Source organism: Aquila chrysaetos, chromosome 20 (assembly GCF_900496995.4).
Source record: "Aquila chrysaetos chrysaetos chromosome 20, bAquChr1.4, whole genome shotgun sequence".
NCBI lineage: Eukaryota > Metazoa > Chordata > Aves > Accipitriformes > Accipitridae > Aquila > Aquila chrysaetos.
In genome coordinates this window covers 12,846,894-12,852,114 of record NC_044023.1, presented here as the reverse complement: position 1 = coordinate 12,852,114, position 5,221 = coordinate 12,846,894, and the positions used below count along the sequence as shown (strand labels likewise).

Below are 5,221 nucleotides of genomic sequence, written 5' to 3'. Positions count from 1 at the left end.
GTGCTGTGGATTTGGGGATTGTTTTTTCTTGCCATGGCTTTGCCTGTTTCTAGTTTGAACTTGTCGGGCAGAACTTGCTTGTTTCTTTCTCATCCGTTCAGGGCTGGACAACACAATTTTAATAGGGCTTCAGGAAAATCAGTGTTTCCTAACCAAGAACAGCCTTTTGCAGCCCACATGTTTCAGGTTAGAATTAAAGCCCACGCCCTCTCCCACAGTTGCCATCCACTCATTAACAATTGCTCTGCAATGAGTCTAGAACCTGCATGTGCATAAGGACCATGTTGGGCTGGGTGAGGATTTGGCATGAGGATTTGGCAAATTGACTCCTTAGGTCCTCACTCTGGGGTGGCTGGCTACCTCATGCTACCAGAACACATCAGGGAGGCTTGTGGGTCTGAAAGCAGCCAATTCTCTCTGAAATCAAAGCAGCAGTAGGGTCCTCCTGATAATAAAATGCTCAAGAGTCAAGAGTTGAGGATGTGGATCAAACTTTTGAAAAACGCTGCTAAGCCTCAACTTTAATAATAATCTGCCTTTGTATGTGTTGGAGGAGGGAAAGGGGGAAGTCAAGTATGCCTGCCTGCTGGCAGACAGATGTCTTGTTCAAGGACCTGCCAGCTCTTAAACACTTAAATTTGAGCTGTGTTGGGTGCCTACTGGCCTTGGGTGTTTCTTTGCTCCTGGTGCTGCTCCAATCTCCCAGAGCTGCTGCAAAGCTGAGGCCCCTGCATGGGATCAACACGTGGCTGAAGGTCCCCAACAGCAAAAGCTGTTCAGCTCTGGGCTGCCAGGTGTGGGGAAAAGCACTCCCAGAAAAAAAAAAGCAGCTGTCACCTCCCCCCTCTCCAAGCCTCCTAGGTTTTTTTGCGAAGAAGGATAAATTACCCCATGCTGGCTCAGCTGGAGAGTATGCGCATACCAGCTTCATGGTGGGGGAGATTTCAGCATTCGAGGCACATGCTCCCCCGTCTTGGGCCTCACTGCTTTATCTCTCGCTGGAGCCTGCGTGCTGTCAGCTCTGCTCGGCTGCGCTGCCGTCGGCCCAGAGCACCCACGTGTGATAATTGCAGCAGCAGCAGCTGAGGGGGCTTGCGGGGAAAGCAAAGCAAGCGTCTGATTGCCGGTCCCAGTTTGAGGGGGCTGCATTAGGAGATACGTACGTATATATTTTAATAACTTGTGTATATTTTAATAACTTGAGCTTAGCGTTTTATTTTCTAAGCCTTTATTAGCTCTGGTTTGGCAGTGGCTTGAGTAGTCCTGGCAAATAACTCCTCCTGCCTCAACACCGTCTTTTCTCCTCTTTGCTGCACGTTCCCACTGACTTGGAGAGGTCGTCTCTGGACCTTGATGCTTTTGCTGCTGGCGTGAATCGGGTAAGGCTGACCCTAAGGCCAGGCTGACCCTAAGGCCAAGTTGCTGAGGACACCCCAGCCCTCTGTAGGGTCCCAGACATGTGAAACTTTTAATAGCACAGATTTGCCCCTGCTCCCTCCAGTCCCCCAAAAGCCCCAGACTGGAGCCTGTGGCTGGTGCAGACTACAAGGGACCCCAGTCACCCTCCTCCAGCATCAATTCCCAGTGCCCATCACACGGCTGCTGCTCTGCCAGGTGATTGCAACAAAGCCCTGGCACTGGTGTATCCCTTCATTGGGGGATTTCTGGGCAGAGCTTGGCTTGTTCTGGTTGTCACTGTTGTCGTAGGACACGGATGGGAACACGTAATGGATGCCATCTGTGTCCTACTTGTGGGACCCAGCTGGGCCAAGGTGACCTGTGCTGCACCTTGCCTGCGCTGGGTTTGGGGTTTCCCCCCTTGCAGGAGGCGTTTGGGCTACAAGCCGATGCGGGGAGATTACAAAGGGCACAGCAAGACGTGCTGTTTGTTCTGCAGGGTACCCCTTGGTGGGCAGCCAAGCATCAGCCTCGTGCCCATGCACTTAGTGCAGGGAACGCACTTAAGACTGAAAATTGCTTCCAGCCTCAAGAGAAATGATATAACCAAAGGAAATGGTTTCAATAAAAGGGGATTTTTTTTCCCCTTTTTTTTAAGGGCAGCGAAAGGCTAGTTATTTGGCTCTTCAGCCTGTTTACTCTTTCTCTTTCTTCCTTTTCATTCTTTCTCTGTGCAAATGAGAAAGGGCCTTTGCTTCCAAAGGTTATATGTAACCCTGGAGCACAGCTTGCATCAGCGTTCTGTAACTCCATCTGAACCTGCTCCTCCAAGAAAGCACCCCCAGCCCGTCAGTGAGCGGTGACACTGAGCGCAGCCCCCGTCCCAGCAGGGCCAGAAGCCACTGAGTTGTCCAGGCATTGTCCCCCTTCCCTCCCCTTAAAAGCAGAGATTTGGTGCTTAAATGCCTGCAGGATCCTCAGCTTTTAAGAGCTTTCAGTACATCACAGCAAGCCCTACCTGGTTTTCTGCTCCCCATGGTGGTGTATTGGGAGTTATTTTGCTGGGGAGGAGATTTGGGGAGGGGGTTGCTTTCCTTCACAAAATTCACAGGGCTTCAGAGCAAACCTGTGCGGGTAGCAGAGCCCAGACGGGGTGTGGACGTTTTGTTATATTCTGTCTTTAATCTAACCTGGCAGGAAAAGTCCCTGCCAGCAGCTGGCCTGGTTTCTCTGCTGCTGTGTCTATCTCATTACTGTGCCCAGCTTTTCACTGGGTTGTAGCCACCCTGCCACAGTCACCAACACCTCTGTTTGCACTGACGGTGACTTTTATTTGTATTTAGTCCTCACAGCTCCCAAATAAGCAATGTGCTTAAAAAGGAAGAGGTGGGAGAAGAGAGCTGCTTTCTTGCTGCTCTTTAGTCCTTGGCTGCTGACCTGCCCGTTTGGGCTCAGCGCTTGCCCTGGACTGAGAAACCCATCAAATGCTACGAGAACCCAGTAGAAGGCTTACCTCGTTTTCATGTCTAAGGGGAAATAAAGCAAATGTGGAGTGTCAGCAGAAGAATGAGACTAGCTGTTTTTTAATAAAGCAGAAATAAATAAATAAATAAATAAACTGCTTTGGGCTGGATCCTCCAAGCCCTGTGCAGCTATCGGACAGCTCATCCAGGTTGTAGTAGGAGGCAGTAAAAAAATGTAAAATTTATTTCTTTTAATCTCCCTTGTTTTTCCTTCACGCTGTCTTAGCAGCGAAGTTTAGACTCAGTCCTGAGATCAGCCACTAGTTGTCCCCAAATAATCTAAATCTCAGGTTCATGTCAGTGCTGTGGGATGGGGGGGGAGGAAGGGCATGGGAGTTTGGGAGGGGGTGGGTGCCTGCCCTTCAGCACCGCAAGGCCGGCACGTTGGGGTGATGTGTGCTGGGGGGGCTGCTGGGACCTTGGGGAGATCCCAGCCGCATCGGGGAGGAAACGGTCAGGGGCTCCCTCATGCCTGATTGCAGAAGGGTTTCTCTTTGCAAGCAAAGAAGGGGCTGTCAGCAGCTACAGAGAGATGGGAGCAGGGGTTTGTTTTCAGGGATAGTCAAAGCATGCATTTTCCTCCCTCACCAGCTTCCACTCACTGCCTCCATCCTAAGAAAGTATTCCTGCAGAAAGTACTTCGTGTGAGATGCAACATCCTTACCAGGGACAAGTGAAGTGCCAGCCAGCAAACAGAAGCAAGTCTGTCCTTCAAGCGCGACACCGCTTCCAAGACATACTTGAAAACATGTATTATTTTTTTTTCCCTTCAATGGAAGTCTATTTAATCCTCCAGCTGGTAAACAACCCAATCTGTGGCGCACAGCAAGCTCTGGAACGAAACCTCCCTATCGCTGAAGCTCAGTTTTGTGCCACTGGAAGGAGAAACTCAACAGCTTCACGTGGGCCACCAGGGATGGGGCCAGCGGCTCCACAGCATGAAATACCCGCAGCACAGGCAACGTGCCACGCTCCAAAGGCTGGAGCAAGCAGAGCTGTTAGCGGCACTCAGAGGAAGGGGCCGGCTCGCCATTAGCTGCTAAGCCACGTTGGACTGTGGCAAGGTTCAACATTGCAGGAAGGGAAGGTGCTCTGTCTTTTATGCTGGGGGGCACGTGTGTATTTATATAACAAATACGATGTTGTACACACACACATATGTAGATATACATAAACTAAATGGCTATTAAGTTTTACAATCATATACAAATATAATCACTCAACATATAATAAGTATAATCATAAATGCTGTTTAATTATTCTTGTAATACATAGTTTATACACATATACATATTACATATGCATGTATTATCACCTATAAATATTTCAATTATTTGCAATAATTCTATTATACATTATAATATAATAATTATTTACATTGTATACGTGTGCACACATGGACATACCAAAGTGAGGCGGTTCTTGTTTTTTGCATCCCTGGTGCTCTGACAGCTCCTCAGTAGCTCCCAAGCCTCGGGCCAAACTCCAGGACCAGCCTGGCTCACTCGGAGCTGCTTGTCCCCAAGCTCTGCAGCCTGTCTGAGGCCAGGATGGGACCCCGCCATAGTACCAGCAGCCTTTAAGGGGTCTGGGGGATTGCTACCACGGTCCTTGCTGCAGCAAGGCCAAGGCTGGCACTTGCCCCCAGGCATGCCCATGGTGCACTCGCCCCATCTTGGCTGTGTGACGCAGGCGCTCTGTGACCCAGAAGTCTGAATGCTACTTCATATGGCAATAGCCATGCTTTGTTTCTTTAATTAATTATTTTTAATAGGCACTTGATGGGGGTGTATGAGGAAGGGAGGGCTTAAATAGAGTTTGCAAGGTTATTCCTTCCCTGAGGCTGAGCTGCGTGCAATCATCCCATCTAACTTGGATTTTTCCTGTTTGTCTTTGGGCTCCTGTTGCTGAGCTGTGGTGACCTTGGCAGCATTGGCTGCGGGGGCTCTCCTTGGCCACCCTGGTTCTCCTGCCTGTCACGACAACACTGGACAGACCAGGGAGTCGTGTTTAATTCAAAATTCCCTCGGGCTAAGTTAAGGTGAAACGACACCAAACGATCAGTTAAAGATTTTATTCATGACAGAAGCAAACTGAACTGGGGAGGCGTGGTAGTAGGTGGTGGGGTTTCTCACAACAGGAATTGGTATAAGACTACTTCTGTAAACTGTGTAACCCAGGGTAACCATATACATCAACTCAGGGAATAAGGAGATCCCTCCTGTTGAGTCACGAGGTTCAGAGCAGACCCCCTTGCTTTCTAGACTCCTCCTCAGAGAAGGGCCCAGGGGCGGCTGGAT

The 5,221-nt window shown here is 49.6% G+C and overlaps 1 long non-coding RNA gene across 1 annotated transcript; it reads left to right on the top strand.

The window, feature by feature from the left end:
- The first annotated feature begins 907 nt into the window (after nt 1-907).
- LOC115353900 lies at nt 908-4,224 on the top strand. The gene is made up of 3 exons (XR_003927740.2): nt 908-1,159; nt 1,236-1,379; nt 3,513-4,224. It is a non-coding gene; the product is annotated as an uncharacterized LOC115353900 (long non-coding RNA).
- The last annotated feature ends 997 nt before the right edge of the window (nt 4,225-5,221 follow it).